The sequence below is a fragment of the Mobula hypostoma genome, chromosome 21 (genome assembly GCF_963921235.1).
Source record: "Mobula hypostoma chromosome 21, sMobHyp1.1, whole genome shotgun sequence".
NCBI classification, from domain to species: Eukaryota; Metazoa; Chordata; class Chondrichthyes; order Myliobatiformes; family Myliobatidae; genus Mobula; species Mobula hypostoma.
In genome coordinates, this window is record NC_086117.1 from 63648867 (window position 1) to 63661919 (window position 13053).

The following is a 13053-nucleotide window of genomic DNA, read 5'->3' on the forward strand; positions in this document are numbered from 1 at the left end:
TTCCCGATGTTGGGGAAGTCCAGAATGAGGGGTCACAGTTTGAGGATAAAGGGGAAGTCTTTTAGGACCAAGATTAGGAAAAACTTCTTCACACAGAGAGTGGTGAATCTGTGGAATTCTGTGCCACAGGAAACAGTTGAGGCCAATTCATTGGCTATACTTAAGAGGGAGTTAGATATGGCCCTTGTGGCTAAAGGGATCAGGGGGTATGAAGGGAAGGCTGGTACAGGGTTCTGAGTTGGATGATCAGCCGTGATCATACTGAATGGCGGTGCAGGCTCGAAGGGCCGAATGGCCTACTCCTGCACCTATTTTCTATGTTTTCTATGTTTCTATGTCTCAGACACCCTAGCTATATACTGTATACTGAGGGCCTATAAAAAGTATTCACACCTTGGAAGTTTCATGTTTTATTATTTTACAACATTGAATCACAATGGATTTAACTTGGCTTTTTTGACACCAATGTACAGAAAAATTATCTTTCGTGTCAAAGCGAAAACAGATCTCTACAATTAATTACAAATATAAAACACAAAATAATTGATTGTAGAAGTATTCAACCCTTTAATATGACACACCAAATCACTGGTTTTAGTAGTCTCATAATTAGTTAAATGGAGATCACCCACGTGTAATAAAGGAGTTTGAACTGATTATAATAAAAATACCATAAGACCATAAGCCATAGGACCAGAACTAGGGTATTTAGCTCATTGAATCTGCTCCACCATTCAATCATGGCTGAAACCCTTTTTACCCTTCTTCAACCCCACTCCTTGGCTTTCCCTCCATAACCTTTGATGCCAGGGCCGATCAAGAATCTATCAATTTTCACCCTAAGTACACCCAACAACCTGGCCTCCACAGCTGCCTGTGGTAACAAATTCCACAAATGCGCTCTCTGGCTGAAGAAATTTCTCTACATCTCTGTTTTAAGTGGACCCCCCTCTATACTGAGGTTGTGCCCTCTTGTCAATAGACAATAGACAATAGACAATAGGTGCAGAAGTAAACCATTCGGCCCTTCAAGCCTGCACCGCCATTCTGAGATCATGGCTGATCATCTACTATCAATACCCGGTTCCTGCCTTGTCCCCATAACCCCTGATTCCCCTATCCATAAGATACCTATCTAGCTCCTTCTTGAAAGCATCCAGAGAATTGGCCTCCACTGCCTTCTGAGGCAGCGCGTTCCACACCTCCACAACTCTCTGGGAGAAGAAGTTCCTCCTCAACTCTGTCCTAAATGACCTACCCCTTATTCTTAAACCATGCCCTCTGGTACTGGACTCTCCCAGCATCTGGAACATATTTCCTGCCTCTATGTCCTAGCTACCCCACCATGAAAAACATCCTTTCCACATCTACTCTGTCTAGGCCTTTCAATATTCAAAAGCTTTCAATGAGATCCCCCTCAGCCTTCTAAATTCCAGTGAATACAGGCCAAGAGCTATCAAATGTTCCTCATATGATAACACTTTCTTTCCTGAAATCATCCTCTTGAACCTCCACTGAACCTTCTCCAATGCCAGCATATCTTTTCTTAGGTAAGGAGCCAAAAAATGTTTACAGTACTCAAGGTGAGGCCTCACCAGTGCTTTATAAAGCCTCAGCATCACATCCCTGCTCTTGTATTCTAGACCTCTTGAAATGAATGCCAACATTGCATTTGCCTTCCTCACCACTGACTCAACCTGCATGTTATCCTTTAGGGTGTTGTACACAAGAACTCCCAAGTCCTTTTGCGTCTCTGATTTTTGGATTTTCTCCCAATTTAGTAAATAATGTGCACATTTATTTCTTCTACCAAGGTGTATGACTATGCATTTTCCAACATTGTATTTCATTTGCCACTTTCTTGCCCATTCTCCTAATCTGTCTAAGTCCTTCTGCAGCCTTCCCGTTTCCTTAACACTACCTGCCCCTCCACCAATCTTTGTATCATCTGCAAACTTGACAACAAAGCCATCTACTCCATCATCTAAATCATTTATATACAGCATAAAAAGGAACGGTTCCCACACCAACCCCTGCAGAACACCACTAGTCACTGGCAGCCAAACAGAAAAGGATCCTTTTATTCCCACTCACTGCCTCCTACCGATTAGCCAATGCTCTAACCATGCCAGTAACTTTCCTGTAATACCATGGACTCCTAACTTGGTAAGCAGCTTCATTTGTGGCACCTGGTCAAAGGTCTTCTGAAAGTCCAAATATACAACATCTATTGCATCCCCTTTATCTATCCTACTTGTAATCTCCACAAGGAAATCCACCAGTTTCTTCAGGCATGATTTTCCCTTAAGGGAAACATGCTGACTTTGCTCTGTCTTGTCCTGTGTCACCAAGTACTCCATAACTTCACCCTTAACATAGAAACATAGAAAACCTACAGCACAATACAAGCCCTTTGGCCCACAAAGCTGTGTCGAACATGTCCTTATCTTAACTTAACAATTGACTCCAACATCTTCCCAACCACTGAGGTCAGGCTAGCTGGTCTATAACTTCCTTTCTGCTACCTCCTTCCTTTCTTAAAGAGTGGAGTGACATTTGCAATTCTCCAGTCCTCTGGAACCATGCCAGAGTCCAACGATTCTTGAAAGATCATTGCTAATGCCTCCACAAATTCTTCTGTTACTCCTTTCAGAACCCGAGGGTGCAGTCCATGTGGCCCAGGTGAATTGTGTACCTTTAGGTCTTTCAACTTTTTGAGCACCTTCTCCCTTGTAATAGTAACTCATTTCTCTTCCCCAACACCCTTCAACATCTGACACACTGCTAGTGTCTTCCACAGTGAAGATTAGTGCAAAATACTCATTTAGTTCATCTTCCATCTTCTTGCCCCCATTATTATTTCTCTGGCATCATTTTCTAGCTGTCCAATATCCACTCTCATCTCTTTTTTATTTTTTATGTACAGTACTTGAAAAGACTTTTTCTATCCACCTTGGTAATGTTTGCTAGCTTGCTTTCATGTTTCATCTTTTCCTTCCTAATGGTTCTTTTAGTTTCTTTCTATAGGTTTTTAAAAGCTTTCCAATCCTCTATCTTCCTGCTAATTTTTGCTTTGTTGTATGCCCTCTGTTTTGCTTTTACATTAGCTTTGACTTCCCTTGTCAGCCACGGTTGTACTATTTTGCTATTTGAATATTTCTTTGTTTTTGGAATACATCTATCCTGTACCTTCCTCATTTATCTCAGAAACTCACGCCATTGCTGCTCTGCTGTCACCCCTACCAGCATCTCCTTCCAACTTATTTTGGCCAACTCCTCTCTCATACCACTGTAATTTTCTTTACTCCACCGAAATACTGCTGTCAGTCTTTACTTTCTCCCTACAAAATTTCAAGTTGAACTCAATCATATTGTGATCTCTACCTCCCAAGGGTTCCTTTACCTTAAACTCTCTAGTCACTTCCTGTTCATTACATGACACCCAATCCAGTATAGCTGATCGCTTAGTAGTCTCAACAGCAAACTGCACTACCATCCCGTCTTGTAGGCATTCAACCAATTCATTCTCTTGAGATACATTACCAATCTGATTCGCACAATCTACCTGAATGTTGAAATCTCCCATGTTAAAGTACACCTGCATCTGAAAGGTCCAACTGCTGATGAGTCAGTATTCTGTCAAAAATTACAACGTGAAGACAAAAGAACACTCCAAGATACTCTGCGAAAAGGTTATTGAAAAGCACAAGTCAGGAGATGGGTACAAGAAAATTTCCAAGTCAATGAATATCCCTCGGAGTACAGTTAAGTAGATTTATGGCACAGCTGTAAATCTGCCTAGAGCAGGCCATCGTTAAAAACTGAGTGACCGTGCAAGAAGGGGACTAGTAAGGGAAGCCACCAAGAGACCTTTGGCATTTCCAGAGGAGTTAGAAGCTTCAGTGCTGAGATGGGAGAGACTGTGCATCCAACAACTGTTGCCTGCTTCCTTCACCAGTCTTAGCTTTTTCGGAGAGTGGCAAACAAGAAAGGCACTGTTGAAAAAAACTCACATGAAATCTTGGCTAGAGTTTTCCAGAAGGCATGTGGGACACTCTGAAGTCAGCTGGAAGAAGGTTCTATGTCTGATAAAACCAAAATTGAGCTTTTTGGCCATCAGACTAAACGCTATGTTTGGCTTAAGCCAAACATCACACATCATCATAGACACCCCATCCCTACTGTGAAGCATGGTGTTGGCTGCATTATGCTGTGGGGATGCTTCACTGCAGAAAGCCCTGAAAGGCTTGTGAAGGTAGGGGGTAAAATGACTGCAGCAAAATACAGGGAAATCTTGGAGGAAAACCTGATGCAGTCTGTAAGAGAACTGCAACTTGGGAGAAGATTTGTTTTCCAGCAAGACAATGACCTGAAGCATAAAGGCAAGGCTACACAGGAACAGCTTAAAAACAAAGTTGGTGTCCTGGAATGGCCATGTTGGAGTCTAGACCTCAATACAATTGAGAATTTGTGGATGGACTTGAAAAGGGCCATTCACTCCTGATCTCCGTGCAGTCTGATAGCTTGAGCAGTTTTGTAATGAAGAATAGGGAAAAATTGCAGTGTTCAAACGTGCAAAGCAGATAGAGACCTATCCACACAGATTCAAGGTGTAACTGCTGCCAAAGCTGCATCTACTAAATACTCACTTGAAGGGGGTGAATACTTACTATTTTGTGTTTAATAATTGTAATAAATTTAGACGGATTTGTAGAAATTTGTTTTCACCCAAAGGAGGCTTTTCTGTTGATCAGTGTCAAAGTGTTAAAAAAAGGCTGAATTAAGTCCATTGTGATTCAATGTTGTAAAATAATAAACATAAAAACTTCCAAGGAAGGTGTATATTTTTTTATAGGCACTGTATGTGCCTAAGACTTTCACACAGTACTGTAGATACATAGAAATAAATAAAATATTTAGTGCAAAAAGAGAGCAAAATAAAGACAAAAGTAGTGAGGTATTGTATATGGTTTCATTGTCCTTTTGGAAATCCGAAGCCAGTGTGGAGGAAGCTGTTCCTTTTTCCAATTTCCTTAGCTTTATGCATTTGCGGGGGTGGGATTTGTCTCTTAATTTATTTTTAATTGGCATAAACTGTAACTTTAATAGTTAATGAAGAGTGGGTCATTACTGAGTGTAATTGAAACAGCAAAGTGCCTGGGGAATCTTTGTGCCAGACCCTGGCACTGCGCCTGGTTTCAAATCTTTTTGATGAAATACATTCCTGTAATTAACGGAGGCTCAAAGCTGGCAAGTCACAGCAGCTGAAACTCCTCCGGAATAAGGCGATCTTCCTGGCATGGATCATCCATGCTCGTTCTGACTTGATATCACAATACTGTAGTTAAAAAAAGGCAGTGGGTTGCTGAATAATGCCAGATGCCAGAAACCATGGGAGCTGGCGATAATGGAACTTAGTTATACATTCTGTTGGAGCGTACCAGACCCGAATCATTAACTGTTTCTTTGTCTGTGGATGCTGCTTGGCCTACTGAGTGCCGACAACAGTTCCTGCTTTGATTCACAGTTGATCTGGTCAAGATGGTGTTTGCGTGCAACACTCCATTGGTCAATATCTTGGGGTTTGACCACAAAACTGTTTATTTCAATTCTTTTATGTCTGCTTTTCATCTTAGATGTGTTTCTGGAACTGTTAGAACCTGCAATTTACAACTTGGAGATAGATTGAGAGATCCTGAACTTTTCTGGGTCCAAGAAAACTCCAGGAAGTGAGGGTGAACCTCGAGGCAAAACAAGTATGAGCCAATGTTCACTCTACTTCACTGATTAAGTCTGGCATTAAGTCTGAGTGTCGAAGATGAGTGAGGGTTCAGTGCCTACTACCTGCCTTTTGATCGCTGATGTGATCCCTCTGCTGCCAGAGAAGGAGCCTATGTTGTAGCCCTCTGTGTTCAAACCGTCTCTCTTTCTCTCTCTCTCTCTTTCTTGTTGAGTTTTTTTACAGGGGAGGGAGGTTTGCGGTCAAAGTTCTCGTGCTTTTTACAGGGTGGGAGGTTTAGGGGGGACTCGATGTTCTTGTTGTGTTTTGTGCAGGGGTAGGAATTCGGAGGGGTTTGATCTTGTTGCATTTTTTACAAGGGAGGGAGTTTGGGGGGGGTCGATGTTCTTGTTGCATTTTGTGTGGAGGAGGGAGGATAGGTGGGTTCATGATCGTGTTGCTGTTCTTTTTCTGTGTGGGGAGTTAAGTGGTTTGGTGTTTCTCTTTGATTCTGACTTCCATGGTTTTCTTTGTTTTATGGATGTCTGGAGAAGACAAATCTCAGAGTTGTATCCTACAGTGACTCCGTGGCACCTAACGGCAATTCCTTTGCTTGCATCTTCGAAAACAGCTCTATTTCCACTTTAATATCTCTATTTTTCTCTTTCAGCGTTCCTTTGAAGACCCTGATCTGAGTTACACACTGACTTCGGTTCTTTGAGGGAATGGGACCCACTCTCGGGGTTTCACGACTGGCTGTTATTCCGGGATCTCGTGGCTCTGGAGACGGGTGGACTGAAGGTCGGTGTCCCAGCAGGAGATCAGTGTGTTGTGGAAGACGGAAGATCTCTGGCTGTATGCCCAAAGACCCGAGATCTCTGGGCACAGAGCTCAGAAAAAGCAACACAATGGACTTTTAACATCGTAAATCAGCGAGTTGTTTGTTATGTCTCCCCTTTCGCTGTGAAATGGAGACACCCCTTTTTCCCTTATTAGGGAGAGAGAGACCCTGTGATATGTTGAATTACTGGGTGAGCGAGTTGACTTTGGGGTACTGCAAGTTTGTGTCTTTTCTGATGCTTTGCTACATGCTTGAGTTCTCGGCGGCGGGCGCCAATGCTTTTTTGCTGGTGAGGGAGGGGGATCATTGCTTGCTGCTGCTTATGTGTGGGAGGGAGAGCTGGGGGGTACTTTGGGGTTCTAACATTCGTTGGGGGTACTCCTCTGTTTTCATGGATGGTTATGAAGGAAAAGCATTTCAAGATGTATATTGTATTCATTTCTCTGACATTAAATATACCTTCAAAACTTTTGAAACATACATACTTTGATAATAAATTAACCTTTGAACCTTTGAAAGTTTGAAGCTTTTGAGATTTCCTGCTTCTGTAGTTGGTTTTCACTTGATTCCTGCACCCCCAGCATTGTTTCACTTTTTCACTCCTCTGTCACTTAATCCATAACCTTTGGCACCCTTACTGGTCAAGAACCTATCAACCTTTACTTTAATTACACCTGATGACCTGCACAGCCTTATTTGAAATCATGGTAAAAATAACACCAATTCAGAATTAAAATGTAAAAACATTCTGAATAAATTCACTTTTAAAGATCTCTGATAGTGTGAGTCAGAACCTAGTTTAGTATCACTGGCAAATCTGTGAAATTGTTTTCTGGCAGTTGTACATAACAAAACAAACTATAACTTCCAATAAGAAATATACGGTACAGTACTGAGCAGACGTCTTAGGCTCATAGAGGGATGGCGTGGTTAACACAATGCTTTACAGTGCAGGTGACTGGGTCCCATTCCACCACTGCATGTAAGGAGTTTGTGCATTCCCCCTGTGACTGTGCTGGTTTCCTCCGAGTGATCTGGTTTCCTCCCACAGTCCAAAGACATATTGGTTTGTAGGCCTGAACGTCGACTGCACCTCTTCCTAGAGATGCTGCCTGGCCTGCTGTGTTCACCAGCAACTTTTATGTGTGTTGCTTGGTTTGTAGGTAATTGGTCATCGTGGATTGTCCCGTGATTAGGGTTAAATTGGGGGTTACTGAGCAGCGTGACTCAAAGGCCTATTCCGCGCTGTATCTCGATAAATAAATAAATAAAGTTAGAGTGCTTAAGACTTTGGCACACTACTGTAGTAATTTTATGTATTGCACTGTACTGTTAATACTGCTAATAAGGCCAATATAGGTTTGTGTTTCAAATTCCAGAATTTTAAAGTTCAAATTAAATTTATTATCAAAGTAAATGTACACCTCCATATACGAGCCTCAGATTTATTTTCTTGTGGGCACTTATAAGAAAAGTTCAAAGTTCGAAGTAAAATTTATTATCACAGTACATACATATCACCACATACAACCCTGAGATTCTTTTTTTTCTGCAGGCATACGCAGCAAATCTACAGAACAGTAACTGTAAACAGGATCAATGAACAACAAACTGTGCAAATGCAGATATAAATAAACAGCAATAAATAATAAGAACATGAAATAAAAGATCAAGAGTCCTTAAAGAATCTGATTTGTTGGATACTATTTTAAATATGAATCCTTTAATGAGAGGTTCCATTGGTAGAATTTATAATTTACTTTTACTACAAGAAGATAACCTCTCACTAAAGATTAAACAAGATTGGGAGAGAGAACTTTATATGACCTTTGTTAATGAAGATTGGTTGCGAGTTTTGAAAATGATCAATTCTTCTTCAATATGTGCCAATCACCGTTTAGTTCAATTTAAAATTGTTCAGCGTTATTATTTAACAAAGGAGAGATTATCCAAAGTATTTCCTAACATAGACAACTATTGTGATAGGTGTAAAACTGAAGTAGCCATTTTGTCACATATGTTCTGGTCATGTTCTTCATTAAAATTTTTTTGGAAATCTTTATTTTCTACAATTTCAAAAGCTCTGAAAATTAATTTGCAACCTAATACATTGACTGTCTTATTTGTAATAGTTCCACATCATATTCAGGGTATTTCATCTTCAGACCAACATGTAATTGCATTTGTCACATTGTTGGCAAGAAGGGCTATTTTATTGAAATGGAAAGATACCTCTGTCCCTACACTAATTCAATGGTTTTCTCAAGTAATGTTAAGTCTTAGCTTGGAATAAATTAGAAGTAGAACATTTGATCCTTCATTCGATTTTGAGAGAAGATGAGGTTCTTTTGCCAAATATTATCATTTGAATTAATCTATATGGTTTCCTTCCAATCTTATCTTATACAAATGTGAATTGGCAGTTGATGATTTTTCTTTTATATATATATAGATGATTGTAATACATATTGCTCCGGGAGTTGGTTCCTAATAGTTTCTTTCTCGCTCTTTTTTCTATTTCTTTCTCTTGTAGTTACTGGGATTTTTCTTCTTTTAGTAGTTGGGGTTCTCTTTTTCCTTCTTTTCTTTATAAAAAAATTTTTTTTTCTTTATCATATATTATTCTTTTTTGATAAGTTTTTTTTCAGCTTTATTAACTGTATATATATCAATTTGCTGAAATCTTGTACCATTTTAAAGCTGTAGAAGATTATGTATCAATAAAAAGATTTTAAAAATGAAAATGATGAGTCCTTAAAGTGAGACCATTGGTTGTGGGAACATCTCAATAAATGAGTGAAGTTATCCTCAGTTGTTCAAGAGCCTGATGGTTGAGGGGTAGTAATTGTTCTTGAACCTGGTGCTGTGAGCCCTGAGGCTCCTGTACCTTCTACCTGATGACAGCAACTAGAGAAGAGCATGGCCTGGGTGGTGAGTATCTTTGATAATGGAAGATGCTTTTCTATGGCAATGTTTCCTGTAGTGTGCTCAATGGTTGGGAGGGCTTTACCCATGATATCCTGGGCCAAATTCACTATGTTTTGTTGGATTTTCCAATCAAAGGCATTGGTGTTCCCATACCAGGCCATAATGCAGCCAGTCAAAACATTTTCCACTCAACATCTATAGAAGTTTGCCAAGGTTTTTTGATGACATGCCAAATCTCTGCAGATTCCTGACGAAGTAGAGGTGCAGTTGTTGTTTCTTTACAATTACATTTATATGATGGGTCCAGGACTGGTCCTCTGAGATAGGAACCAATGTACCAAAGAAGACAAATGCACCTCTCCCCCACCTACCCACCTTCTCCTTCACCTATCACCTTTTAGCTTGTCCCCCTCCGTTCATTTTTACGTCTTCTGTAAGAAAGGTTGTATGTTCTTCTTGTGACCGCCTCGGTTACCTCCCTCACTCCAAAGATGTACCGGTCAGTAGTTTAATTTATCACTGGGGCTCCACAGGGGACTGTCGTGTCTCCCTTTCTCTTCACCATTTACACCTCGGACTTCAACTACTGCACAGAGTCTTGTCATCTTCAGAAGTTTTCTGATGACTGTGCTATAGTTGGATGTATCAGCAAGGGGGATGAGGCTGAGTACAGGGCTACTGTAGGATACTTTGTCACATGGTGTGAGCAGAATTATCTGCAGCTTAATGTGAAAAAGACTAAGGAGCTGGTAGTAGACTTGAGGAGAGCTAAGGTACCGGTGACCCCTGTTTTCATCCAGGGGGTCAGTGTGGACATGGTGGAGGATTACAGATACCTGGGGATACATATTGACAATAAACTGGACTGGTCAAAGAACACTGAGGCTGTCTACAAGAAGGGTCAGAACCGTCTCTATTTCTTGAGGAGACTGAGGTTCTTTAACATCTGCCGGACGATGCTGAGGATGTTCTACGAGTTTGTGGTGGCCAGTGCGATCATGTTTGCTGTTGTGTGCTGGGGCAGCAGGCTGAGGGTGGCAGACTCCAACAGAATCAACAAACTTATTCGAAAGGCCAGTGATGTTGTGGGGATGGAACTGGACTCTCTGACGGTGGTGTCTGAAAAGGGGATGCTGTCCAAGTTGCATGCCGTCTTGGACAATGTCTCCCATCCACTACATAATGTACTGGGTGGGCACACGAGTACATTCAGCCAGAGACTCATTCCACCGAGATGCAACAGAGAGCGTCATAGGAAGTCACTCCTGCCTGTGGCCATCAAACTTTACAACTCCTCCCTTGGAGGGTCAGACACCCTGTGCCAATAGGCTGGTCCTGGACTTATTTCATAATTTACTGGCATAAATTACATATTACTATTTAACTATTTATGGTTCTATTACTATTTATTATTTATGGTGCAACCGTAACGAAAACCAATTTCACCCGGGATCAATAAAGTATGACTATGACTATGACTAAATATTAATTTCACCAGCAAACTATCTTCAGATTTGAATGCAGATTACAGATTGGATTTAAAATGCAGATCAGAACAATTAGACCTCAGATGTCTGTGTATGTATGAATGCAGCCTAGAGACAATGGAGATTAATATTCATTTTGGGTGTCTGGCGTGTGGGTGAGAAGAAGGAGGTGTGCCAAAACTATATGTAATTCAAAGGAAGCATTGTAGATACATTGTAACTATAGAATTGTCCTTCTGTTACCTTTGATCTTTAGCATATAAAAATGTCATGTAATAGTGGGTTGCAGGCCTCTTCTTCCAGAGGGTCTCAATATGGTGTGTTGGTCAGGGCAGGTTTTGCAACGAAAGAAAAACATCATCCAAAAACTATAAAGATTTACATTGAAAAATTAAAATTAGAGGTTAAAATACAGATATGGAATAAAATGTGCATAATATATAAATACCTTCTTTATTAATTCCCTCATTGCCACTTATGAAGAGGGATAATAATGGAATGGTGGAGCAGACTCGATGGGCCAAAATGGCCTAATTCTAGTCCTAACATTTGTTTTAATGCAACTTCATTCTGCCCTACAGTCCTTGTGCCATTATGTGCGTCTGTGCTCACAAGTGTATTTATTATTGAGTTATTACAATGATGTACACAGTTTACCCGTGAGCTTCACGCCAACAAGGGATTTCATTCATCCCTGACATGTATGATCTGAATCTGACTTTGCTAGGATCCATCCAGAAAAGGGATTGCCGCAGGTACCAGAGAGAAGCATGTCTGAAATCCCGATAAGACACTGCCAATTACGCAGCTGTTAACTTTCATTTTCTCTGGCAGTCGTCATTCAGCCCTGAGTAATCACAAAAAGCCACATTCAACAAAAATCACCAGTCCACAATTATAAAGAATAATGAGTTATATATAAATATCCACCAGAAACTGGTGGAATGAAGTAAATATTCTACAGCGATCCTATTGATGTGGAATGTTCCATTTAAAAGATGATCAGGCAGAAGTTTAAAGGAGAGCCTGTCTGTAGAGTTGTGCCAAGCACAAGTGTGTCTGTGTGGACAGATCTATCACCAAACTGGCACAGGAACAATCCAAACCAGAATTATTATCATAGCCATACACTCGGTGGCCACTTTATTAGGTACACCAGTACACCTGTTCGTTAATGCAAGTATCTCATCAGCCAATCATGTGGCAGCAACTCAACGCATGAAACCATGCAGACATGGTCAAGAGATTTAGTTGTTGTTCAGACCAAACATCAGAATGAGGAGGAAATGTGATCTGTGACTTTGACTGTAAAATAATTCTTGGTGCCAGATGGGGTGGTTTGAGTACCTCAGAAATTGCAGATCTCCTGGTGTTTTTATGCACAGAAGTCTCAAAAATTAGCAGAAATTGGTACAAAAAGCAAAAAATAATCCAGTGAATGGCAATTCTGTGGGTGAAAATGCCTTGTTAGTGAGAGAGGTCAATGGACAGACTGGTTCAAGCTGACAGGAAGGCAACAGTATCTCAAATAACACAACAGTGGTGTGCAGAAGAACATCTCTGAACGCACAACATGTTGAACTTTGAAGGAGATGGGCTACAGCAGCAGAAGACCACAAACATACACTCAGTGTCCACTTCATTCAGCCCAGGGGCTACTGAATGTAAACATTCAACACTTGTAAAGTTTCCACGCTTGCGCTGACCATACCAATGTCTGAATCCACAATGTGCTCTACCTTGGTAAGAAGTATAGAGTACCAGGTTGGCCTGTGCAAAGAAACACCTGTGAAGAGAGTGTAAATCAAACTGCTGACAGAACTCAGTGGGTCAGGCAGCATCTTTGGGGGATAAAGGGACAGTCGACATTTTGGGTTGAGACCCTTCATATGGACTGCTGTCAAAAAACAGGAGAACAACAGTTATATAAGTCCATAGGTCCATAACAGATAGGAGCAGAATTAAGCCATTCCCTGCTCCTGCTAGGCAGTTATGGAGACAAGGGGTAACACAGTAAAAAAGCAGGCCCATAGCCCAACCAGTCCATACCTCCACAGTATCTTCTCTGCTAGCATTAG

General features: G+C 40.9%; 1 protein-coding gene across 1 annotated transcript in view; it reads left to right on the forward strand.

The window, feature by feature from the left end:
* Positions 1 to 6763, forward strand: part of hic2 (hypermethylated in cancer 2) — a 322552-nt gene extending 315789 nt beyond the window's left edge. The window contains exon 2 of the transcript XR_010021244.1: positions 6390 to 6763. The gene's annotated coding sequence lies outside the window, so the exon portion shown is untranslated. The remainder of the gene's footprint in view (positions 1 to 6389) is intronic.
* Positions 6764 to 13053: the final 6290 nt, after the last annotated feature.